A 14372-nucleotide genomic window follows, 5' to 3' on the forward strand; every position below is an offset into this window, starting at 1 on the left:
TAATGGGTCTAGTCTTACTCACTTGATGGGGAGAGTTTATACAACTCAAACTGTAAGGAAGGTACAACAGAGGAAATATTAAATGGGAGAATCCTATGAGTACAAATATTTTCAAAGACCAACTATTTTAGTCTATAAGTTGAGAACAACAAAATCAAACAAGAACCATGTTAGTAATTAGTTGAAGGATTTGCCTACCTTAATCTTGTCTCTAGAGAAAACTGCCACAATTATCTGGAAAACCCCTGTGGCATAATTAGTTTGCGTAATAGCTATAATGTTCCTAACTTGAATGCCATCATAAGTCTGGAGAGCTCAGTGCTCCTCAATCATAAATACCTTTGAGAATAATCTACCTAAAGCAATAGGATTATTATAAAGAAATCAGAAAAACACACATCGAGCAGTGATTCAGAAAATCAAGAGAGTTGAGTTTTCTGGTGCCTTTGAATGTACCTCATGTGGATATAATTTCTGTATTGACTAAGAATCTGTGGAAGGTGAGGAAAAAATCATGTTCCCGAACCTAGTTCAGCTTTCCCCATAATCCCGTTGTGTGGTTATCACTCTTACCCACCCTTAGGAAAGAAGAGCCTTTCTGCCCAGAAGTTGTCTTCCTTTTTCTTTTTTATGTGTGTTTTACCACCTGATAATTGACAGTTTTTTTTTTTTTCTAGCAAATCGAAATCCCTGCCTTTGCATTCAAGTTTTCAGGCAGATAGGAGGACTGTGGATCGAGGACAACTTCAGCTACTACTTAGTGAGGACCTTTGCAACTCAGTGAGACCCTGTTTCAAAATAAAAAATAAATAAATAAAATAAAATAAAATAAAAAATAGGGCTGGGGATATAGCTTGGAAGTAGAATTTTCCTAGGTTTCACCCCCAGTACAACACACACACAAAAGAAAAAAAGATATGGCTGGGGGTTGTAGCTTGGAGGGAGAATGCCCCTGGTTCAACCCTCAGTACAAAACAAAATACCTACTTGCCGGGCATGGTGGCTCACACCTGTAATCCCCGTGGTTGGGAGGCAGAGACAGGAGGATCGCACAGGTTTGAAGCCAGCCGCGCACGCTAGCTTAGGAGACCCTGTTTCCAAATAAAATTGTAAAATAGGTCTGGGAGTGTAGCCCGGAGGTAGAAGGGCTTCCAGGAAACCCAGTACCACCAAAAAAATAAAATAGAATAAAATTTAAAAAAAAACTTATTATTAAGTAATTGTTAATTCACTGTGGATTTTTTGACTAGAGAAACAATATTAATTTGCATCGGTAAAGTAAAAAAATGTTCAAGCTTGAAAGGATTATTCATTAAAAAAATGTTAGTTGCATGTCTATTTTCTGTGTTTATTCAAATGGTGAGTTTTTCTTGTGTTAATGATGAAGAGAAAGTTTAATTTGCATAACAGCATATTTACTATTTTGGATCATTGCACAAAATAGTTGTAAACTTAGACAATTTTAAGTTATATTTTTGTTTCCCGTTGACAACAACATCTATATTAGTGTTTGGTGGTAGACTTTAAGAGGATTCTCTATGTATACCTTAATTGCAGAATGCCTTTTCTTGCCATCCAAAGGTTGAAAAATGTGACTATTAATTTCCACCTCAGAACCAGCCATTCATTGCATGGTCAAGAAATGTGAACACATAATGCTAAATAAAAACTGTCTGACATAACAATCACCATCTCTGTACCTTCAAAAACCAGTATGGGAGTTTGACCCTCAAACATCTCCCCAATGATCATAATTCCATTCAAAAATGGCTGGCCACAGGTAACCACCCTTGAATCTCAGCAATAAGCACTTCTTTATTTTGTGAAATGCTATGGACTTCTCCCTTGCAGTCAACCAAAGACTATCAAGCATAATTAAAGAATAGTTTGAAATTTTTCTCAACACATTTGAAAAATCTAACAGAATAATTACTGTAATCAGAGGCTGATCAATATGTGTTTTTTAATTTTTAACTCTATAAAATTTAGCCTTTTCTAATATGTCTAAATTTCTGCAACAGATGAGTTTTCTTTCTCATAGTTTTTAATAGGGCCACTTTGTTACTTTTGTCCTAAACTTAGTTTTATCTTTGGTACAAACACAGAAGTTTGCTATATTACATTTTTATATATTGCTTTAAATTATTCAAATTAACATTACTAGGAATCACTGAGAAATTACAATTTTTTTCTGGAGAAGATGTTAATGACCCTTTAGGCAGGGGTCATCTTATATAATCCTTGGTGTGCCTTCAATGTGTCTATTATTTATTGGATTAAGACTCAGTTCCTGGTCCTCTAATCATTTTTCAACACAGGCAAAATACCATGGTGACATTTTTCATATACTATATCCTGAGGAGCCTGAAAGTAATCACTGGAGCATTTCCAGCCTTTTGATGAGCCTTGTTACAGGCACAGATAATGGTTTTTCTTTTTGTCTAGATGTAGGTTTCCAGCTGAACCTTTAATTTAGTAGCAATTGAAAGGTTAACATCTTCTGTTGAACAACAAAAGAGCCATATTGTGGTAATAAGAATCCATTGCACCTCCACTGGGTAATGTCTAAATATAAAGAGCTTGACATGTCAGAGTCACCTGGTGTAGAAGTTAATATGAAAGAGTTTTACACACATTTATTCTCTTTGTTTTCTCTAGATTTTCAATTGTACCCCAAATAGCAAACTGTTAACCTTTCAAGGCCTAATCTATAATTTGTATTCTGGCCAAGAGATGATTTACTTGACTGAGAGTTCTGTTGATATAAGGAGCAAAGGATCAAGCCTTTAACAGATATACACAAAAAAAGGTTCAGCTCCATGAATTTAAATCTATCATACATTAAAAGTACAATAAAAACAAAAATAACTTATGATTAGTTTATGGTGATAAAATGTCAGGATGTTAATAAAAATTGGCTAGTTTCCATGTGATTAGATGACAGAATTACAGCCCCAAATGTCACCTTTTTTGTTGGAAATATGAAAAACACATTGAACAGATGTATCAAGAAAGATAAGCATTGTAAAAACATCTGTGTAAACTCTAAGTGTAAATTATTCCTAATAAAGTCATCAGTTATCTCTCTCTCTACAATGAACCTTAGTCCACTTTGTGACATACAACCTCAGACCAGATTTGACCATGGAAACAGGCTTTCATTTGCTTTTAATGATTCTTCTACTTGGGTTGATACCATGTTTTTAGATCTTAATATACCTTTTTAAAATTTAAAACTATTATTAAGTGCAATATAGATTCTCCTTTATGCACTTCTCACATAGAGATAGCATTTCAAAGTATGGGACTATTGATTTAAAGCACAGAGACAAGTTGATTGTCTTGAGTGACTCTACAACCAGCCTATTTGTATACAAATATATACTAATTGTATATTTAGGATTTATTATTTTTAGTGCCGTGTCTATGACTTCATTAGATTGTTAGTTCCATAGGTTGGGAATCTTGATTTATCCTCTATTGTATCTCATGACTTCTACCAGAAAATCTATCACATAATTTAAAAAATCCAAGTAATTTCACAAATACGTGTAAATAAATATAAATAAATATAATTAAAACTGCAGTCATTTTGGTGTGCACATGTGTTATTACTTACATGTTTACATATGAGGCTCTCTACTATTCATTATTTGGATAGCCATTCTTTTTTTTTTGGTGGTACTGGGGTTCCTGGAAGCCCTTCTACCTTCAGGCTACACTCCCAGACCTATTTTTACATTTTTATTTTTGGAAACAGGGTCTCCTAAGCCAGGGAATGCAGCTGGCTTCGAACCTGTGCGATCCTCCTGTCTCTGCCTCCCAAGCGCAGGGATTACAAGTGTGCGCCACCACGCCCAGCCTTGGCTATCCATTCTAAGGTGGTAATTTTTAAAGCCAATACTTCACTTTAGAACATATGCATGCTTACTAAATTTATAGTCACTTATCTATTGACAAAGGGTCAAAAGGCTTATCTTCTTTTTATAATATACATACAACACAACATTAAATGTTTTACTTTTCCTTCTATTTTTTACTAAATAAGTGTGTATTCCTCTGGACACAATCTGATTGACCAACTCTTTAGGTTAACAGAGCCATCAAAAGAGACATAGCAAGGGCTCAGAATTCTCCAAGGCCATGTCCTATGATTAGCACAAACCAGTTTGCTGCTGCTATTGTCAAGAGTCCTCTATACCCCTCAACTCAATTTCTCGCTTCAGTGCTTTGAACCCCTATGGGAGAACAGGAGCTTAAGGGATGTCAACAAGAATACTCTTGTTCTCCCAGGAATTCAGTACAAGTGGATAAACAGCTACACAGCTGGCCAGACTAATAGGTATGGAAGTATGTGACTTAAGTGTTTAATAAATGTATGAGAATTTTGCAAGACCCAATGGACCATCCTCAGAAATATTGAATTTGACTGATATATGTGGAGTTCACTTGGGGTAATTTCCAATTAAAATGAATTTTATTGATTTGTATTATGCTTTACAAACATTGAATTAAGTTCATTAGGAGTCCAGATAAAAAGTCATATTTTGTCAAATATTTCTGTGAGCATCAGATACTTTTCTAATAGAAAAAAATTTAGAGAGAAAACTCCAGTTTGTTCTATTGGTTTTGTTCATTTGCTACAAAAGTGTTTAGAAGTAGTTTAGAGCATATAAAAAAACAAGAAAGCTCTACATTTGTTTCTATACTTCTCTTAATATATGTTTGAATTCCCTCTCAGCATTGTTTGACTTAAGGGCTCTTCATTATTTAAAAAAGAGTATAGAGATCATATGACTTGGGAAGTGGTTGCAAAATTGGCGTTTATACCCTAAAGTGAACTACAATTTATCTGGTATTCAGCTATAATATACTGAATATAATATACTTATTGAATGAGTATATTTTAATATCATATAAGTTTCTCCTTGAACCTAGATGAGGACACAGTGGTTTAGAGGAAAATGGACATGACTGAATCATCATCAGTGTAACCTGCACAAAGCTCATTATGATCATAGGATTGGGCTTTGAGCTAAGAATTGCAGCTTCTACACACAAACGCGCGCGCACACACACACACACACACACACACACACACACACACACACACACACATGCCTTTCAGAGAGAGATCATTTCTGAAACTTCAATCAGTATCTTGTTTCTTTCTCTATATACTAGTAAGTATAACGAAACTTCTCCTGAAAATGCAGTTATGTGACTAATTAAAAATTGGTGGAAAGTGTTAAAACCTGTTAGGAATATTGTTGGCCTTACAACACTGAAATGAACAAATGAGCTTGACAGCATTTTCCCACTCCCTTGAAAACTGCTGAAACTCACTTTCAAAAGTGTAATAAAATGAGAATAGTTGGTCTAAAAATACCAACTAGCATCTATTTTATCAATGTAGAGGAACAAATGATTTTCTGACCTACAGCTAGCAAGTTTTATATGAATAGTGTTTTGTACTAATTAAACCCACTGGCAGCAATAGATTCTTTTCTCTGGAAGCATTGCTAAAGCCTATTTAAAGGATTGGAACAATATACAAGGTTAGGGGGAATTAGATTGTATATTTTTAGTTTTCTCACCTCTCACATGCTATTATCATTACTGATAAAAATTGCATAGACTATGTTCAAAATACTTAAGCTATTTGCCTTTTGTTTATTGCTGTGTTAGAAAGAAAAAATTCTTCATGACTCTCACATTGCAGTTTACTCCTAATTTTTAAAGCATTTTGAATTCAGGCAAGTCCTAAAATGAGAAAATCGCCTAGGAACAGCCTACAGCAAAATTTCTGATAGATGTGAAGTTTTCTCTCCTTCATTCTTTTCTGGAGACCCTGTCAATAATTGGCTATAGGCTTCCTTAAATATTCCTTTTGTCTTAGTTTCACACCCAAGTCTCACTTTCTATGACCTGCACCATTTTCTGAAAAAGAATTTTTTCCTTTCCTTTGCCACCCAATGACCCTCAGTAAGACACTCATGTTTCCAAACTATTTTTTGATAAATCAGAAAAAAAAAGAAATGGAGTTTAAAAGGTGAAAAACAAAGCTCTTTTATACATCTATACTCTCATGTTCATTATAGTACTATGTACAACAACCAAGAAATGGAACTAATGTGTTTATCAACAGATGAATGGGTGAAGAATATGTGAGACATGCGCACAATGAAATACTGTTCAACAGTACAAAATAATAAAAATCCTTTCGCTTGTGACCACATGGATAGAACAGGAGATCGTCAAGTGAAATGGACTAGGCACAAACAAGTACCACAGGCTTTCATATGTGGAATTTTTAAAAGTTTGTATTATGAACATTAAGAGCTAAAGATTGTTTACCAGAGGATGAGAAAAGTAGTCTGCAGGGAAGGGGAGAGAAAAGCTGAACAATGGGCTCTAAGTTATAGCTAGATAGGAGCAAGAAATTTGGTGTGTTGTAACCTGGTAAGGCAATCATAGGAAACAAAGGAAGCATGTGTATGTATACTCCTGTAGCTCTATTATAATGTGAGATGACAATGTGCGAATAAAGGTTTTATATATTTTTAAAAGGATTCTGCAAAATTTCATCATAAAATAATGATGTCTGATATAGATATATTTCCTTTGATTTGAAGACTATACAATATACATATGTATCAAAACGTCATATAATACTCCATTAATATGTATATGTTTCTGTATCAATCAAGATAAAAATTTTTATTTAAAAAATCTAAATCTTGTGAAGTGTTTAATATTCATTAGATAATATTTCTTTTGCACAAATGATCTCCCCTCAGTGTGAGTAATAATTCCTTTGACACAGAGTTGAGCTAAATTGTTTTTTAATGTAATTTTTTCCTGAAGATACTAAAAAATAAAAATAAGCTAAAATGAACCAAAGATGGGTTTGTGAAGATGAGCTTAAATAAAATATCTGACTAAAATGCACTAAAATTGTTTTTAAAGTTCTGATAAATCATATCCAATAAATGCCAATTACAATATTTAGAAAGATACTCACTTGTCTTCTCATAAAACCATCCCTGCTTGCTATTTGTCTGAAATAATGAAATAAGAAAAAAGTGGCCAAATTCTGAACTAGAAAAATGAAAGCAAAATCCTACTAAAAATGTCATGAGAACAAAAATAGTTCCCATAAGAGCAAGAACCATTTTAGTCTTGGATTACTAAGACCTTATTTTACCTTAGCCCTAATTTTTTATTCCAAGGATATTATTTTATTTAAAAATATTTATGTGCATTCCTCTCAAAAATGTTAATAGAGCATGCCAATCATATTGTCCTCTGTGCTGTATTTGAAGTATGCTGAGTGCTCTATCTTAATTTAGTAACAATAATACCTTATTCTGACTATGATTTTTCACAGTAGGAATTATGAAAGATTAGGTCAAGGGGGAATTTTTTTTAAAAAAATGGATATTGCTAGTTGTCAGCTTATTATTTAACTCTGCAGCCATTGTGATATTGTATATCATATTACATTGTGATAATACAAGAGAAAACTGGAATTACAAACCAATCTCCCACAAACCAATGACATGTTACATTATTGCTTTTCAGACATACAAAATAGCAAACATTGGATATTATTTAGAGTTTTATGACAAGATCATTGTATTTAATATGAAATCACAGTTGAATTTCTTTGATTTTGTATGTTCAAGTTCTCCTCTCCTATCCATGCTAGCTTGTAAGGCAAATACACACCCTTGATTTAGTATGTAGAAAATAAATTTTATAATTTGGAGTCATAATTGGTTTTGAATCTCTATTAAACATTGGAGCTTAAAGTAGTTCCCCATAGATCTAAGTAAACATTTATTTTATCCTTAGCTTCCAGTTATTAGTTTTTGCAACAAATATTTTTAGTATATAATTAAATTCTCTGAGATCTAAAAATGGCTTAGTCGTGTATAACAATATCATTGCAATAAATAGTATTATTTAAATATAGCTTGGTGTTTGAGTTTTCTCTTTAAAATGCAGTTGACTGAACTTCTAGAAAAATTTAAAACTTTGTAAGAGACTATCACATGCTGCATTAGTTATCAAACCAAGACAAATATTAGATTGCATTTTCAGGCCATTATATTTTAATTAATAGACTGATTTTTCCTATATAATATGTTCAATTTTTGAGAATTAAAAAGCAGAACCTAGAGTCTTTAAGCTAAATCCTCCTAAAATCATATCATATGTGAAAGAACACAAGCTGTTTAATGAGATAACTTAGGTTCAATTTGAGATCGGAATCTTTTGACTATTTGCACCTCCACCTTATCACTCTTTAAATGAGAAAAGTAATGCATATCTTAAGCCCTCTAATGCTGTTAGTGCTTTAAACAGATAGTATATCAAAAGATTTTATGAAGTGTTGCACAAATAAAGACTATCATCAGCGGTGTATTAAAAATAAGGTATAAATAGAAACTGACTGTCATTCAGCTCCCAGTATTAATCTAGCCCTACAGTGGCAGTGGCACTGTTTCAACAGTTTGAGATACAGTTTTAAGAATTTGGGATACAATAAAGAACTAAAAAGATACAGCCTTCCTTCACAAAGCTTTTACAAATGGGGTGTGACTCAGCAGTAGAGCAATTGCCTCCTATGCATATGACCCTGGATTCTATTCCCCAGGACAAGGTAAAAAAAGAAAAAAATCTTACATTAATAGAAAAAAATCTAAGGATCCAGGAACAAATATATAAAGGAAATAAATTATATTTTAGCTAACATGAATTTTATTAGTTAAATTAGGCAGAGTAATGTGGCTGTTTACAGATTCATAAACACTGAAAGTACTTTTGGTTTGAATGGTACCAACCATTCATTCACTAAGTTTCTGCTTTTGTGGCCTACTTTTAGTATATAGACTAGACTTTGTAAAATTATGTGTTGCTTATTTATCTTTCTATTCTTATGTGTTTCTGTATAAATAAATTAATGATATCACATGGAATTTTATACCTAAGAATTTTTTCTTGCCTGTTCCATATATTTTATAGTTGAGAGCTTACATAACTTGGGATTCATTGTGCAATGATCATCAAATTTATGTCAGCCACATTAGTTTGTTGAAAATAAAGATGCTTCTTGAACGTAATTTGTAAAACTTTTTTTTAGGTGGAGAAATAGTTGTAGAGTAAGGATTAACCTCCACTACATTTTTGGCCTGAGAATACTGAAAATTATTTTTGTTCCTGTTCACTCCTGTCACCCCTTCACTTTGTTCATTGCCTAGTCAAAGGTCTCTGAGTTAGTAAGCTTCAGTGGCTGTGATAAAAATACCTGAGGAAAATTTAGAGAAGGAGGAATGGTTTATTTTGGCTTATGGTTTTAGAGATTCAATTCATTATCAGCCAGCAGAAACATCATGGTTGAAGACTGTGGCAAAAAAAAAAAAAGCAGCCCAGCCAAGAAGAAGGTGAGGAAGAAAGGGAGGAGGGAGAAAGGGAGAGACCAGAGATAAGATGTAGTCCTCAAGACCAGGACCCCACTGACCTCCACCTAAGTACCACCTACTACAACATTTCCCACCACCTCCCAGTATTCCATTCAGCTTTCATTGGATTAGTCCATTGATGAGGCCAGAGGCCTCATAATTTAATCACTTTACAAACATCCCACTTCTGGATGCCATTGCACTGGAAACAAAGACTCTAACACATGAGCATTTGGGAATTTCAGATCTAAATATTCTAGCCAGAAAACCAGAAGGAAAAGGGAGGACAAGAAACAGACATTAGTAATAATTTGTTTGGCAATTGTGAATTGTGTGGCTATATATATAGATAATTTATGCATTAATTTGGTAGATAATTTATTCACTAATTTGGTAGTTTGGTTTCCATTCTTTTGGGTAGATACACAGAAGTGGTATTGCTGGAATATATGGTAGGTTTGTTCCCATTTCTCTGAGGATCCTCCATACTGTTTTCCAAAGTGCTGTCACTAATTTGCAGTCCCACTAACAATGTAGTAGAGTTCCTACTTCTCCACAACTTCACCAGCATTTGTTGTTGTTTGTGTTTTGAATGATTGCCATTCTATTTGGAATTAGGTGAAATATCAGGGTAGTTTTGATTTGCATCTCTCTGATTGCTAATGATGTTGAACACTTATTCTTACATTTATTATCTATTTGAATTACACATTTTGTGGTGTTTATTTAGTTTACTTGCTTATGTTTTGATTGGGTTGTTTTCATAGCATTGAGTTTCTTGAGTTCTTCGTATATTCTAGATATTTTTACTGTATTGAAAGAATAGTTGACAAAAATGTTCTCCTAGTCTGTCGACTCTCTGTTGAGGTTCTTGATAGTTTCCTTTACTGTACATAAGCCCTTCAATTTAATGCAATTCCACATATTGGTCTTTCTTTTAATTTTTTGTATTTTGGGGTTCTTATTCACAATTGCCAAACTGTGGAACCAGCTAAGATGTCCATCAACAGATGAATGGATTACAAATTATGGAATATGTACACAGTGGAATTTTACCCAGCCATGAAGAACAAAATTATGTCAATTGTGGGAAAATAGATGGAACTGAAGAACATTATGCTAAGTAAGATTAGTCAGTCACAAGAAATTTTTAAAAATTGAATGTTCTCTCTCATATGCCAGAGCTATGTCATAGGAGTAACTCTAGTTGAGGAAGGAGAAATCATAGATAAGGAAGTAAGGCAACCTAACTAGGGATGATGGGAGGGGGAAAGAGGGAAATTCCCTAATGTACATGATGTACATTTATCAACATATCAAAGTCAATCAGTAAGCCAAACATGAGGAGGAAGGAGGGGAAGAAAATGGAGAAAATGGAGTGAGAATTGGTGGTAAGTGATATGTGCATATATGCCTTTACCATCTTGTACCCCATTAAGATGTATGACTATAATGCTCCAATAAAAAAGTTAAAAAAGGAATAGGTTTTTAGGGTCTGAGGATACCAACACTGAGAAATTCACTAAGAAAAGTATGATTGAATTTGGCCAGAAATGAAACCATCTTCCTGCTCGAAAGACACACAGCCTGTTTCTACAACTAGGAAATATGCATTGGAAACCTAGTCAATTATCATGGATAGTGCATAAAATAAATTAGTGAATAAGAAAATAAAATTCTTTACTGTGTCAAGTGATACATGCTTCCACAATCCACCTGGGAAAGATGCACACATTGAGGTCAGTTGGCAACAGTTGTAACTTACCTCAATGTGTGCATACTCAGTAAGTTATAAAGTTAAATATTATGCATTGCTAGTATTTTTAGCATAATCTATAAAATAAATCTAAGCTTATAATTTTTCACTTTTTATTTGAAATGACTTTTTGGTGATAGGCCAAAATAAGCAGTAGTATTTTCTTCAAATTTTTCATATTGATAAATTCATTCTTCTTCTCTTATATAGTTTTTATTGTCCATTAAAATCTTCTCAGTAAAGAAACTTCACTGTTATGATTTTTAGCAAGTATTATCCAAAAAACATTTATCTGCCGGAAATTTTATAATTTCTTGAGTGTGCTATCAAAAGTCATTTTGCAGGCTTAGCCCTCCACGTAACAAGAGTTGTACTGTAATAAATTTTATTTTTGTGATTACAATGCAACAGAAGTTCAATACTAAGAAAATTTGAGGCCCATAAAAATAAAATCTGTAGTGAGAGGACAAAGATAGTCTTCTAAATTGCTATATACAAAAAATGTGGAGTTGGAAATTTTGAAGAGTCTTTTGGCTTTTACGTTTTTTTTAAAGGAGCATCTTTGACAGTTTGATTAAAAAATATATATGCATTTTAGTTCCACATCAAAATATACTTCATAGTGATAGTGACACACATGCACAGAGCACTTGGAGAGCTTCCTTCCCCAGCTCCCTCCCTACTCTCTTGCCTTACACATACATGATACCTAGATTGGCATTGATATTCTCACCTGTGTGCATGTCTATGGAGGTGTTTCCTTTAATAATTGTAGAGTTTTGAGGGATTTTTTCCAAGCCTAATATAAACTCTTTGAAAACATTACTGTCTTCTTTATTCCTTTTGTCAACCATTTTAAACACAAGGATCTTTATTTTTATTTCATAAGCATCATGATGTGATACAGACTTTAAAATTTAAAAAATCTGTCTTTCTGAAAAAAGAAAAAGCATATTACTCTACTCACTCCAAAGCTTAATATTATATATTAAATTTGTTGTTAATTAGAAAACCCCATTCTTATCCTTCAACCTCTAATTGTTTGCCTGTCTCTGCATTAAACACAAAAATAATTTAACATTTGCAAAATAGGATCAGTTCTAGTTATTTAGGTTACAGTTATACACCTAAAATTTTTGAATATAAGATAAAAAGTATAGATCATTATTCTAAAATTATAAAAAACCTCAAATTCTGACTAAGTAAATTTTGTATTGATGTTCGTGTGTGAAATCCATTGCTATGTCCCACTTAATCTATGGGGCAAAACCAAATTTCTACATAAAGATTTTATTTAACGAAATGGTGCACACATTGCTGAAACTGAAGTTTTAATTTGGAATATATACTTAACTGACATGCCAAACAAATGCTTGCAAGACATTTTGCCCTTTATATAAAGACTTGAATAAATTTTTAGCAAACTGCAAAGGTCAAGATATTTTATTTAAAATTAGCATTTTTCTATCACTATATAAGGTATCTAGGCTTTTAACTACCTTCAAAAAATTTGATATGTCCCAAAAGGACAGGCAAAGAATGCTAATGCCTTTAAAGACTTATGTAGAAAGGTTGGTGGAGAAAGAACAAGCTCAAAACACCTATGTCACTAGTCTATCAGAGTTATGAAACACCAGGGACAATATAGTTTAATAGAATAATACAGAATTCATATTGCAGGATGCGACTCTGTAGATTATGTTACTGTAGTGACAGAATGTCAATGGAAAGAATTAAGGATCATGATGTGGATAAGGATATCCTGAGCAATTAATTATCTAGGCCAGTCTGCCCATTTTAATCATAAAGAGACCAAGGCCAATAAAGGGAAATGGTATCTCAAAATCATCTCAAGAATGCTCACCATTTGCTGATTATATATTATGTTCTAACCATTGTATTAAACACTGAATATTTTACAGTCTTATAAAAATAAATTCTATAAAAACAAGACTTGAGGTACAGAAAAATTAACAGATATTTTTCAAGGTTACATAACAGGTGCATGGTATGACCAGAACTCAGATGTCAACCTTCTTGGTTCTGGATTCCATGCTCATAGATCCTTTGCCCTAGTGATTGATGTGACTTGTGCATTAATGTGTGACCTAGCATCATTTGTACTTTCTCTCATTCACTGATACAAGTAATTTCCATTAAAAATGAGTAATATGGAGGATATTAAAGAACAAGTTGAACACAGACATTCAGTTAGTATGGAGCTGTCACATCTCTGTGGTAAATGATGAGGGAAAGCTGATGTCTATGACAGCTAGACTTCTTAACTTTTTCTCCTTTCTGGTAATACCTTTATGAAAATTTTAAGAAAATCATCAAAGATACAGAAAGGGCATTATCAAATTTTTCCTACAGTTAGAAGTGGTACAGTTTTTTCTTAAAACTAAATAAATTTCTTATTGGCTCCTATTTGTGCACAGGGAAGCTGAAGCACTGAAATTCAAATAATCTCATTACCTAAGAGTTATCATGGATATTAAGGTTTATTTAGTGCAACCACTTTACTTTATAGATGGATAAACAGGTCCACAGTGGTTATCCATTTTTCATAAGGTCATAATTCTTTTTATTCATGTTATTGTGAACATTATGCGTAAAATACTCCATTCCTACCATCCAATCTCATCCTGTTTGAACTGAGCCATATCGCATCTCCACAACATTACATATTAACTAAGTACTATCTATATTTGGCTCAAATGATAAATATTTTAATCACCATTTTATTGGTGATTAATAAAATGGTAAGTAAAAGCAAAAAGTAAAGAAGATCATTGAGGTGATATGTGAGATTCTTTTACAAAGTTTAAAACTGGCCATCTTAGACATTCTTGGGCAGTACTTCCAAGGCGAAATAAAGAGTTCTAGACAGAAATAAGTTAGAATGCTGTCACAATGCAGTGCAGTTCTGACACTGACCATCCAAAATTAACAGAGCTTAGAAATTAATTCGCAAAAGCCCAAATATGGAACCAACCTAGGTCTCCATCAACAGACGAATGGATTGCAAAATTATGGGAACTACACTCAATGGAATTCTACTCAGCAATAAAGAACAAAATCATGTTATCCGCAAGAAGAGGGAAAGACCTGGAGAACATTATGTTAACTGAGATCAGCCAAGCACAGAA

The sequence above is a fragment of the Muscardinus avellanarius genome (genome assembly GCF_963383645.1).
Source record: "Muscardinus avellanarius genome assembly, chromosome: 5".
In the NCBI taxonomy this organism is placed as follows: domain Eukaryota; kingdom Metazoa; phylum Chordata; class Mammalia; order Rodentia; family Gliridae; genus Muscardinus; species Muscardinus avellanarius.